Below are 13,949 nucleotides of genomic sequence, written 5' to 3'. Positions count from 1 at the left end.
AAATATTGTAAATTTCCACAGCATGATATAACTTACAGGTTAATTTGAAGGCTTGTTTTAATTAGAGAGTCCTGCATCCCTTGAGAGGCAATTACTTGTCTACAACAATAGTCATTTTTCCTTAAATATTTTTAATATAATGGAGTTTGGCTCTGAGAATAACTTTAGCACACATTGAAGCATTTTTAAGTCATGTCTGTATTCTGTGCAGTATGTAGAATAGCAGTGTTCTTATTTTACTACTTTAAAGAATCATCTACAAAGTTTGAGCCTAGACTATTTAAAAGTTTAATGTGGGGGTGGGGATGTGGCTCAAGGGTAATGTGCTTGCCTGGCATGCACGGGGCACTGGGTTCAATCCTCAGCACCACATAAAATAAAATAAAGGTGTCCACTGAAAATTGAAAAATAAATATTTAAAAAATTCTTTAAAAAAATAAATAAAAAAAGTTTAATGTGAATTCTGAATATTTCCTTTTACAGAAAAAGTAAGTTCTTGAAACTGATATTGCCATATTAGAAAAAATTCTAAATAAGGAATTAAATTATTTTTTCTTAAATTGTGAAAATATGCTGACAAAGGACTTTTTAAAAATAAAATTATCTTGAATATAGAGAAAATCTAAATTCTGTTTTTGTTTTCAAAATATAATTGTTGTATTTGATTTTAAGATGCAATCTTATGGGCTGGGGTTATGGCTCAGTGGAGGAGCGCTTGCCTACATGTGTGAAGCACTGGGTTCAATTCTTAGTACCACATATAAATAAAGTCCATTGACAACTAAAATAATATTTTTTTTTAAAAAAAAAGATGTAATCTGATAATTCTCTTGTAAAGGTATCCAGTTGTAAAAAGATTATGGGCAAACAAATTTTTTTACTTTAATAACTATAAAATATCAAGTTGGTTTAAAATGCTAACATAGGATATATATTAAAATGTGCTATAATGGCCAATATAATTCCACATACCAAATACTAATTAATTAGATAACTTGTATGAAAGCTTTGTAAAATGTAAACTGATATTAACTGAATTTCAAATGATCATAATTGTCATAATTGCTATTGAATGTGTTTCATTAATCAGAATCAAAAATGAATATATATATATATATCTTTTTTTAATTATTAGAGCTTTAGTAGTGGTTGGGTTCATCCTCATACAGAAGTTGATTTTAGTTCATGATCCCCCTTTTCCCTCCGATCCTTTCTCCCTTCTATATTTCAAACCTAGAACGTTTTTTGGAACTCAGTTCATTATCATGTAAAATTCTCTAATATAGAACCCTAAATGTGCAGAGTCAGATTCTTCAGACTTTACAAGTTTAAGGATTATTAGTTTTAGTTAAACTGAAGAATGAACAAACTACTACAAATAGGGATCATGCGTAACACATTTCTTACAATTTATAACCTTAAGATGGTATATGCATTAGCACCTGTGATTTAGTAGACTTCTAATATTGACCCCTTTTTTTGGTACCATATAGTTTAACTCATAAAGATACTCTCATGTATAAGTGCCAATCTATAAATTTGAATTATGCACATAATATTATCAGTATGGTAATCTAATAAAATCTAAGCTTACACAGTCCCATCTATTTTCAGATTGCTGCAAAATGCAATCAGAATACTACTTATTTTTTCTTTCATATGTAATTGCATTGGCTGTCCAAAGGAAGAATTTTGTCAACAATTTATAAACTAAAAGAAAAATATTTTTAAAAATGGATGACATTTTCACTTTGCAGATTCAGTGAAGTGTGGTTTTGTCTTCAAAAACTGGTTTACTTAAATCAAAATTTGCAAAAATTATGAAAATATATTCATTTGTTAAATATGTTAATTTAGCACAAACATTAAATTTTTTACAAAGCAAAAATTTTAACTTTGGGAAACAGATTAAAATAATTTGCTAAACATGTTTAATCAATATATAATTTTGATCTTTATGAAAACCTTTTTTTTTGTGTGTTGACCTCTTTTAAACAGTGAGAGGTAGCCTTTTAACTAACTCCTTAGGAACTTCTTTGCAACCAGTTCACAAAGAATCTTAATGTAAACTTAGGATTGATTCCAGAGAATTCCTGGAAAATGAGCTTGAAGGACTAAGATGAAAGCATCCTCCTTTAAGTAGAATTACTTCTTAAAATTTTTTAGCATTTACCATTAACACAATTTTCCCACTCTTAGTTGTATCATAGTTGAATCAGTAGAGATATTGTTCTCTCCTTCTGATTTTTATAGGGTTTGTGTCCAAACTTCACCTTTTCTTCTTCCCTTATCCTCTTTGCTTTATTATAGTCTCTCTATATAGTTTTTAAACTTTTTTTTAATCCGACTACTTTGGACTAATATTCATAAGTGCTAATGAAATTTATTATATTTTAATGAATAATGTCATTGAAACTTTTGCTTTCCGTTACTACTTAGACTCCTTGTTACTCTTCCATTAAAATATTTATATATTCATTAATCAGGTTTTATCTATTATTCTCATACACCTAGAATCTTTTTATATTCATCTGTACTTTGAAAAATAAAACAACCAATTTTTGGTAAAAAATAATGGTTTCTTCTGAGAATGTATGCAAAAAGGAATTAGAACTTGTGCTTGTTAATTATTAGCAAGCCTTGTTTTCATTGGGATGGTATAATTGTTAGGGACAACTATATTTTAAGAAGAATATTTAAGGGGTTGAGGGTGTAGCTCAGTGGTAGAGTGCTTGCCTAGCATGTATGAGGCAATAGGTTCAATTCTCAGCACTATGTATAAAGAGAGAGAGAGAGAAAGAAAGAAAGTTAGTTAGTTCTATCAACTACTAAGATATATATATATATATATATATATATATATATATAACACATATATATATATATATTAAAAAAGAAAAAAGAAGAGGCCGGGCATGATGACACACTCCTATGATCCCAGTGGCTCAGGAGGCAAAGGCAAGAGGATCACAAGTTCAGAGCCAGCCTCAGCAATTTGGTGAGACACTAAGCAACTCAGTGAATTCCTGTCTCTATAAAATACAAAACAGAGCTAGGAATGTGACTCAGTGGTTGAGTGTCCATGAGTTGAATCCCTGGTACCCCGCCACAGAAAAAAAGGAAGAATATTTAAAATACCTGGGAACAAATCATTTTCAGGGACCACCCCCCAGGAATTTTAGAAATATCCATTTTTCTACAAATAAATGTCTTATTAATTACCAATAAATGTTTTATTAATTGCAAATAAAAACTAATATTCTACTCACTAAATAATTTCCTAGTGGCTTTATAAAGACTGCTTTAGTAAACTTACATGACTTACCCTTGATATAATTAAACTATCCATTGTTTATCTCCTTACATCTCTCTATACTTATATGTACTTCTTTGTGTAATATTTTATCATTGGTCTCATTAAAATTTATATAAAACCCAATGCCACTTGGATGTATCCTCTCATTATTACAGCCTTTCCTTAGTATTTCATGCTCAAACTTTCTTATACCTTAGTCATTTGGGGGGGGGGGCGTTCTTTTGAGTTATGCATGACAGTAGAATCCATTTTGACATAATTATGCAAGCATGGAATATATCTTGTCCTAATTCAGACCTTAGTCTGTCTTTGGAATTAAAGTCATAGTCCAAATCTACAAAGTACTAAAATAAACATTGAGTCTCTCTTTTCAATTTCCTTGAAATCTACTTGGTTTCTTGGACTTCATAGTCAGTGGCATTTTCCCTTTTCTCCCTTTTCCTTAAATTGTTCTATTCACATTTAAGAGCTTTTTCTATATTCATTATTACATCATAAATAATAAAAACATAAAAACATTTTCTTGAGGTTTTTCTCATCTAAGTTTTGCTTATAAACACGGTCAAGGGGGATCAATGAAAAAGAAAGGTCCTAGGAAGAAGAAAAGAGGCTTAAAGAGAAAGAATGCACACATAACAGGTAACTCTTGTCTATCCCATTTCTATTTGTCTTTCCTAGATAGTGAGCCTATGTAGCAGTATGTTCTGTTTCCTGGCCTATGTAGGGTATAAAACGTTAATTATAATGCTAAATATAATAAACATTGGAATTAAGGATTCTCCCCTTTTCTAAATTTGAACCTAAAAGCTTCCTGTTACCTTTTTTGTTTATTTCTTCTTATCTTTATGTTTAGAGTAAATCCTGATGCAGAAGCTTAAACATTTTTCCTATATAATTAAAATTTCTTCCAAACATTATTATTAATGTCTATATAATAGCTTATTATACAGATATATTTAGACGTATTTAAATGTTTTCACTTTGTTAGACAATCAGCTGCCTTTTTAATATTTGATAATTTTCTGTCATTCAGTCTAGTTTTAAAGTTTGTGGCCCCAATGATTATTTATAGGTGAGCTCTTCCATGTTATTGGATTGAGATATTTTATGAAATAGTCATGTTTTGAAACCAGAGATTTTTCTAAATAATAACATCCAACCTTTATCTGGAGCTGCTACGGAACACAGAAATGACCCTCAGTCTTTCTGCCTTTCTTTTCTCTTTCCTTCTGCTGGTAAGGTAGAAATTTGGCAGCAGAAAGGAGAAGCTGAAGTGAAGAACCTAGGTAACATATTCCTGAGTAATGTTAGCAGTCTTAGTTTTTCTAGTAGCAGCTTTTTCATTAATTCCACTTTATTACATCTGCTTAACTAGATGTAATTAATTAGTAATAACAACGGGGGCCAGGGATGTTAGCTCAGTGGTAGACTGCATGCATGAGGCCCTGAGTTCTGTCCCCGGCACTGCACAAAATAACAATAGTGGCATACATTTGAGTGCATAAGTGCAGACACTGTTCTAAATATATTAACTAATCCATTCATTTCACTAATCCTATGATGTTGAATATGTTCTCATCATTGCTATTTTTTGTAGATGAGAAAAGAAACCACATGCTACTATGTTGAGGGGCAGACATGGAATACTATTCCAGGCTCCTAACTCCTGAAACTTTCTACCTTATGAATGAATGGGAGAGAAATAGGATTATGCAAATAAGGGTTTTCACTTGAAATGTAATCCTTACTTAATCTTCATCCAGAAAAGTTAGTGACTCGTACCAGGAATTATATTAAATGTTTCTTGCAATCAGCCTGCCATAATTAAATTAGGGGTTAGGGTCTTGGAATAGTGTCACTTAAGATGTGGTCCATAACCAATAGAGCCTCAGAATCTCCTGAGAGTTTCATAGGGTTGCAAAATCATATATTTGTCAAGACTTTAAAATGGAAAAAGTTTTGTATAAACTTAAGAAAGATAAACCAATCCAGGTTTGTGTGGTCAGAATATATCTTCCTGTACTCCTGACTCCTATTTAAAAATATTAGAGTTAGAAATTTTATATAGATTGATTTTTTGTTTTCAGAGAAACTAGTCTCCTTTCTGGAACTATTATGGAAAAAAAGGAAGACTGTTCTGCCCCTGTGCTTGGGGAATCTACCCATTTCTGAGTAAGGAAAAAACTTAGCACATTCTGCATTTGTTAAGGCCAGAAGGAAGCAATTCTGGGCATAGTGCTATTGGCCACACCAGGCCAGACAGATTTACTATCTGCACAGACAGACTCACTTGTTCCCTTTTGTCCTCATTGGTGGATACCATGAGTCCTGTAGCAATGTGAACTAGCCCCTGGAAACTGTGAGCCCCTTAGTTACTGTTTTTATAAAGATGTTTTGCTCTTTTGCTTCACTAAACATCAAAAGCACTACTTGCAAGGAAATCTGTAATAATTAGATTGTATGGGTGGAAAAAAGCAAAATGAGAAGAGTGAGAATTGAGGACTGAGTATTTTTAAAATGAAAAAGGAAGAGAAAAATATCAAAATACCAAAGAGGTTAGAGAACAAAAGGAAACTATTAAGATGAAAAATAAAATGGATAAAGAAAGAGTATACAAAATACAGAAGGTTTTCATTACCAGCCCCCAAATAGAAATATGTTAATAGTTAACATTTTTAAATTGTTCTTAAGTGTTCAAAATAGTCAAAAAGAGAAATATCCTACCAATATTTGCCATCCCCTTCCTTAACCATAACAGAAAACATTTCTTAATTCTTTCTATGGCCAGATTGACAAAATATTATACAATTAATTCAAAGTTAATATAATATGTAGTTGGTACTTTACCCATATTTCCAGTTATTACCCCCCAAAATTTACAATCTTGTTGAATGGAGACCTGTTCCATTATATTAGCAAAGAGATTCCATTTTAAGATCCCATAAAGACGTAGCTTTAAATTGACTATGCTTTAAAAAGGCAATTTTTAAAGTTCATGTATGTAATAAAATCTATAAGAATGTCTTACAACTGTTATGCATTCTTGAATAAATTTCATAAAGTACTGAATAGAATATACATTGTTGGTATCAAATTTATGGTGATTTGTGCATTGATTACATTTTCTTGAGTAAGATTACCAATCACTTCTTAAAAGCCATTGAAGGCCTTCTTAAAGGGTTTTATGCATTGCCTTGTATTGTTTCCTTAGTTTATTCACTCAGAAAGCATTCCTTAAAATCTGCTATGTATCTCAAAGGATCCAGTGAGGCCTTATAGTTGGCTTTGGCTGTGCATAGGAAGTTAAGGTCATGTTCATAAATTCATAGCCACTAAGAAATGTTTTGAATTCTATTTTTTTTCTTGAATATGAAGTCAGAGCCAATCTTCTTAAGAATCCTTAACTAGATAAAAGAACTGCTTTTTATTTCATTGGAAAGGTACCAGTTCTTTTTTTTTTAATTTAGTTTTTAGTTGTAGATGGACACAATACCTTTATTTCAGTAATGTTTATGTGGTGCTGAGGATCAAACCCAGGATCTCACATGTGCTAGGCGAGTGCTGTACCACTGAGCACAACCCAAGCCCCAGACACCAATTCTTATGGAATAAAAACATAGTATGGTGGACAACACCCTGAACTATTTTTTTTTTAACTTGACATTGGTCAGCTTTTTAATCTGGAATGGACATTTAACCTCTGGACCACGTTCTGGTTCTCAGTGTTCAGAGATTAGTACTTCTCAAACTATCTGTGGTGAAGTTATTATTTGTAGTTTGTCATTGACATTACTAGAAAAATAATCATGCATTTTGGATGTCAACAGTATCAAATCATTATAAAAGCATGTAAGTCCCTGCTCTAAACCTCTGTGTTCATCTCCTCAAGGATGTTTGGCAATTTGTGGACACAGTGGTTTCCAGGCCACACTTTGGGTAACCCTGTTTTAGATGATTTATAGGATCCATCACCTTGTAATGGTTGATTTTATTCTATTACAAGAGAGTAATATGTGACATTTATGGTCATGCATCCTTATTGAAAAGTATATTTTTTTAAAGGTAAAAGATGTGGGGTTTTTTTTTTTTGGTCCTTTCAAACATTTATTTAATTTGTCCTATTTACTTGCATCTGCTTTGTTCCTCTATTCTGTACCTTCATTTTTTTCCTGAATAAAATTGCCCCCCACTCTTTTTTTTAATATTATTAAAACAATAAATGTTCTTTTAGAAATTCAGGCAGATTACTTTTGTAAGTAATTTTTAATTCAAATTAAAATATATAAAGAAAAATATGACTCATTCATCCCTCTACTTAGAGATCACTATTAGCATTTTATCCTCCCAGTCATTTTTACAAATGTCTGCAAACAAATATATTGCTTTTTAAATGAGACTTTTTTCACAAAAATTTTTACAAAACTACTATCTTACAACTTTTACCCCTATTTAAGCAAAGTAACACGGGCAATTCTCTGTGTCATTAAATACAGATTACTGTTATTATTTTGGTTCTGTATTCCCTTATGTGGTTGTTTTCTTCCATTTTAATATTGATAGGGTGAAAATCATTTTTTCAGTTGTTCTTTTTAATTTTTCCTTTCATGTCTACCATTACTTACTACTCCAAATGAGTACAAATTTCTGTGAATTTTATTAAGTGTTAAAACTCTGAAAAGGTGGGAATGAGTATTTCCCATATTTACTAGTATTTCCTCATCCTATCACATGGCAAGAGCTTTTATTACTGTATTTGATAAGCATTTATTGTGTTCCTAAAATATACCTGGTCCTTCAGATTTCAGGTGGGTCATGTATCATCAGATGTGTCAATATAATACAGGCCCCTTGTGCCCCAGGAATATAGTCTTATCTGTAGGAGAGCCACAAGAATCAGTCCCCTACCAGCATGCTCTGTAGAGATACAGGGGCTACCATGGCTGGAGCTTCCACTGTGAAGCCAAGGAGCTTATTAGCTGTAGGCCCTCATTTATAGTGGCTTACTTCTGAATAAATTTTTATTTTGGAAACTTATTTTATTTTCAGTTTTTTATTTTCTTTTTTCAGAAGTTTCCCACACAAGTTCTGAATCTACCCCACCATCATCATTTCCTTTTCTCCCAGCCCAAGAACTACCATAAATTAAATACACTTGATCTTTATTTTCTCATCTCCCAGGTGCCCTTCAAGTCAATCTAACCATGACACTTCCTGTTCACAGATGGCCTATTAAGATTAATCCTTTACAAGTAAATAAATATATTGGATAGTTTTTACTCTGCCTGACCTAGGGGTGGGTGTGTTTGTAACCTCTCTAACACACCTCTCCTGGTTTCTTTTTTCCTCCGCCTCTGCCTGCTTTACTTCTCATTCCCCAATGACGGGGCAGAACAGCTCCTGGGTCAGCCCTGGAATCCCTGGGGAGTATTCCTGTTTTCATGGCACTGTCCCTAGAGGGCTTTACTTTGTATCTGCTAAGGATGTCCTTGGGTCTGCTAAAAATGCTACTAGTTAGACCTCCCTCTTTAAAATGGCATGGGAGATAAGCAGTGATCTAAGGCTTCACGTTCCCTATTTCTTTGAATTTAGAACTGTATCAAACTAATGGAATTCTTGTTTGGGCAGTATTGAGGATGAACCTGGGGCACTCTAGCACTGAACTACACCCCACCCCTTTTTTTATTTTGAGATATGATCTCCTTAAGCTGCTGAGGCTGCCCTCAAACTTGCTATCCTCCTGCCTCAGTCTCCTAAGTCAGGTGCTAGGATTACAGATGTGCATCACCACAACTGGCCTGTTAAAACTAATGTTTCAATAAATGTTTTGTTTTTACTTTTGAAGTTGCCATGTCTGTTAACTTCCACACAGAATCATTGTTACAGCTATTGCAATAATTGATACATGAGACTCATTCTGATTGAATTCATTAATTTTCAAGTGCCAGCAAGTAATTGAGTGGAGCACCACACTGCGCATAGGAAAGTGGTGAGGGAGAAAGATAAGCCAGAAGAGCATGGCCATGACTACGGGGAGCACCTGGTAGAGTGAGTGTACTGAGGGAGGGGCCACCTGAGATACACAGGAAGGTCCACCAAGGGATGAGTTGGAGGAAGCTAAGGAAGGGACTAGGAGGCAAAGGAAGGAACTGAGAAGTTCACACATGGAAGAACCTGGTATATCCAAGAGGATGCTGTTGCCCTTAACTCAGGATGCAAGAGGGACAGTCAGTTGCCAGAATTGAAGAAGGCAGAATGAGGTATTTTGTGGGGCACAGGTGAGGATACTGAGTAAGCATTGGGAAACCCTGAGGTCACTCTGCACTCCTGGGACTTTTCCTGGGAGGAGGAGAGGAAAGAGTGAAGTTATCGAAGCAACCCAGGCTTAGGTTTCTCTTGGTGAGCTGGAAAGACGAAGTGATCAAGGGTGTCAGGGTTATGATGTGGCTATGCTGAATGATGTGGGTCAGGAGTCTAGATGGACAGAAAGTAAAACTATGAAAGGATTATTAAGCAAGCCAGGGAAGTGGAAGATTCTAGATGAGGGCAGAGAGCAGATATAATAGATAGAGTGGTGATCATGGAAGTGTACACAGCTTCCTAAGTGTTATTCTGACCTGGTGTCTTTGCTTTGAGAAACTGTCAGGTCACATGGGCTTTTGTCCTGATGAGATTATTTTTAGCATTTACAGGTCTTTCAGATATGCTGGAAATGATCAGTCTGGAATAGATGAAAATCAAGTTTTGAAATAAAGTCAGATGTTGAAATTCTTATTTTGTTACATCTTTTGAAGGGTTTATTTTGTCTGTGAAGGCAAGGGAAAAGCTAGGGTTTCAAGGGAGGATTCCGCTTTTTTTCTTATTAGTGCATTATAGTTGTACATAATGGTTGGACTCGTTTGACGTAATCATACCTGGATGAAATTTAATTTATTCCATTTTAGTTTCTGGTTTCCTTACTTTCCCCACTCTCCTCCCTCTCCCAGTTCTCCTCCCTCTCCCATACTGGTTTAATTCTGTTTGTTGGTTGGTTGGTGCTTTATAGATATTCATAAAGGTGGGATTCATGGTGTTATATGTATGTATATAGTCTAATTTTGTCAAATTCATTCAGCATTTTCTTCTCCATCCCTCTTTCCTTCCCCCTCACTTTCCTTCTTCTACTCCACTGACTTTCCTTCTTTATCATATCTGACCCTTGTCCTTTTCCTCCGCTTTACTCTGGTTTCCATATGTGAGAGAAAATATTTGATCTTTGGTTTTCTGAGTCTGACTTATGTCACTTAGCATAATATTATCCATTTGCTGGCACATACCTTCTTTATGAATTACATTCTTCTTTATGGCTGAGTAAAACTCCATTGCCACATTTTCAGTATAACTATAACATGCTGATTTTAGTTCTTTTGGATAAATACTGAGGAGCGTGGTAGCTGGATCAAATGGCATTCTATTTCTACTTTTTTGAGGAATCTCCATGCTGCTTTTCAGAGTGGTTGCACTAATTTGCAGTTTCACCAACAATATATGAGTGTATCTTTTCCCCCACAACCTTGCCAGCATTTATTATCATTTGTATTCTTGATAATTGCTATTCTGTCTAGAGAGAAATGAAATCTCAGTATAGTTTTGATTTGCATTTCCCTGATTGCTGGGGATGTTGAATATTTTTTCATATATTTGTTGACCATTTGTGTTTCATCTTCTGAGGAATGTGTTCAATTCTTTTGTCCATTTCTTGATTGGATATTTGGGGTTTGTTGGTTTGGTTTGGAGTTTTTTGTTTGTTTGTTTGTTGTTAAGCTTTTTTAGTTCTTTATGTATTCCAAATATTAGTACCATCACAGGAGTAGTTGACAAAGATTTTCTCCCATTCTGTAAGCACTCTCTTTACTTATCATTTCTGATTTAAGGAAGTCAGTGCCTGCTCCAATATGTTGGAGTGTTGACTGTGTTTTCTTCTAGCAATCACAATACTTTTGGTCTAATTGCTAAGTTTTTGATCAACTTTGATTTGACATTTGAGCAGGGTGAGATATAAGGATCTAGTTTGATTCTTCTACATATGGATATCCATCCAGTTTTCTCAGCATCATTTATTGAAAAGGCTGTCTTTCCTCCATCATATATTTTTGGCACTTTTTTCCAAGTATTAGATGACTATAACTATTTGGGTTTATCTCTGTGTCTTCTGTTGTGTTCCATTGGTTTTCATGTCTGTTTTGATGTTAATACTAGGCTGTTTTGTTACTGTAGCTCTCTAATATAATTTGATATCAGGTATTTGATGCCTCTCCAGCATGACTCTTCTTGCTCAAGATTTCTTTGGCTATATTTGATCTTTCATTCTTCCAAATGAATTTTAAGACTGTTTTTTTCTAGTTCTGTGAAGTATGTTATTGATATTTTGGTGGGGATTGCATTGAATCTGTATAATGCTTTTGATAATATGGTTGTTTGGATGAACATGGGAAGTCTCTCCATTTCTAAGTCTTTTTCAGTTTCTTTCTCCAGTGTTAGATGGTTTTCCTCATAGAGGCTATTTCATCCTTGGTTAGAGTAAGTGCAAAGTTTTTTGTTCTTTTTTTTTTTTTTTTTTTTTTTTGCTGTTGATTTCTGGTTTCTTTTCCACATGATATGATAGGTGCATGGGATTTATCAGCTTTTTTTTTTTTTTTTTTTTTGTATTTGCTAAGACTTACATTGTGACCTAGAATATGGACTATTTTGGAAAAGTTTCCATGAGCCACTGAGAAAAAAAGAGAAATCAGCTGTCTTGGATGAAATATTCTATACATGTCTTTTAGGGTCATTTTATTTATAGTATTATTTATTGATTTTATGTTTGGATGACCTGTCAATTGGTGTGTGTGAAACTGGAGTTTGTGATAAAACTCAGTTCTCCACTTCTTCTGGCAGGTAGGGTCTATGTAAACTTCAGGCCTCAGCTAAGAAAGTTTATTTTAGTGTTAGTAAGTAATCACAGAAGGGTATGTCTGCCAGTGTCTCTCTGGGGTCCCCAGCCAGCAAACCTAGATTCTTTTCCACTACTATTGAGTGGAATGTTGCATTTCTTAATGGTGGGCTATGATGTCATAGAAGACCCCAGCAGCTCACTGCCAATCTTTTTCCAGGTTCTTGTCTCATGAATTCAAAGAATGAAATCCACAGATGAGGAACAGTGAGTGAGTGTAAGAGTAGGATTTATTCAAGTGGTAAGAAAAAAAGAGACAGAGCTTCTGCAGGGTGAAGGGAACCCAATAGGGGTTGCCACTTCATTGTCCTAGTCTAGGAGTTTATCTAGCTCTTGGGTCAATGCTGTTGGTCCAAATTTATGCTAATCAGGTTCTAGGAAAGAGCCAATGCTATTTGTCCAAATTTGGAAAGTATCAATGCTATTGTTTAATCATTGAGTCTGAATTTTCCTGCATTCTCCATTCGGGTCTGCCCCAACTTCTGTTCTCTCACTGCTTATCAGGCTAGGCCTGGGTCACTGAAGGGTGACAGGTAAGTTCACCATGGCTTGCCTCTCCCCTACCTTGCTGCTTCTCAGGCTTGTGCTGGCATGATGGGCTTCATACAGCCTTGGCCCATGCTCATTGCCCCATACTCCAGTCCTACCAGGCTACCACTTGGATACTCTAAACAAAGGCTTGAATTCACTAGGGTTGTGTTGAAATACCACAGTATTGTTGCATTAGACTCTGAGATTTCACATTAAGAAGTTGGGTTGTGTTTTTTGTTTTGTTTTTGTTTTTTATTGTTATTAGAAGCACTGACATTTGGGGCATAAATATTTACTGTTGTTATATCTTCTCATTGGATTCTTCCATTTACCAGTATGTAGTGGCCTTCTTTGTTTCTTCTTATTAATTTTTACTTGAAATCAGCTTTGTCAGATATGAGAATAGCTACTCCTACTTGTTTTTGCATTCCATTTGCATGGAATGTTTTTCCAATCCATTTACTTTTAGCCTGAAAGCATCTTTGCCTATGAAATGAATCTCTTGCAAACAGTTTTTGGGTGGATCTTATTTTTTAATCCATTCTGTGAATCTGTGTCTTTTAATTGGGGAGTTGAGACCATTTACATTCTGTCTTATTATAAATGTTTGTTATTTCCTGCCATTTTGGTCTTACTTTTCATGTAGTTGCTCTTCTAGTGAACTCGTATTTGGGAGATTTGGGGTTTGTTTTTGAGTTCAATATATCTTTAAGTATTCTTTGTGTAGCTGGTTTAGTGGTCATGAATTTTTTAGTTTATCTTTACTGTGGAAAGTTTTTATTTCTTTATTGATTCTGAAAGATAACTTTGCTGGATATAACAATGGAATTTCTTATTCCAGGCCCTCCTTGATTTTAGGGTCTGAGTTGAGAAGTTAGAAGAGAGCCTTATTAGTTTGCTTCTAAATGTGACCTGGTGTTTTTCTCTTGCTATGTATAATATTCTTATTCTTAGCATTTTGATTATGATATGTCTTGGAGAAGTTCTTTTTTTATTGTGTCCAGTTGGTGCTCTATATGCATCCTGACAGTTTCTATCTCATTTCTAAGGTGAGGAAAGGTTTCTGCTATTATCTCACTGAAGAGGTGCTTAATGCATTTAACCTATATCTCATATTCTCTTCCATCCCCA

At 34.3% G+C, this 13,949-nt stretch overlaps 1 protein-coding gene across 6 annotated transcripts in view; it reads left to right on the top strand.

Moving 5' to 3' along the window:
* The window catches only part of Ift88 (intraflagellar transport 88), a 127,441-nt gene that overhangs the window by 94,231 nt on the left and 19,261 nt on the right, over positions 1-13,949 (top strand). The window lies entirely within an intron of this gene.

This window comes from Ictidomys tridecemlineatus, chromosome 6, assembly GCF_052094955.1.
Source record: "Ictidomys tridecemlineatus isolate mIctTri1 chromosome 6, mIctTri1.hap1, whole genome shotgun sequence".
NCBI lineage: Eukaryota > Metazoa > Chordata > Mammalia > Rodentia > Sciuridae > Ictidomys > Ictidomys tridecemlineatus.
This window is presented reverse-complemented; position numbering and strand designations above follow the sequence as displayed.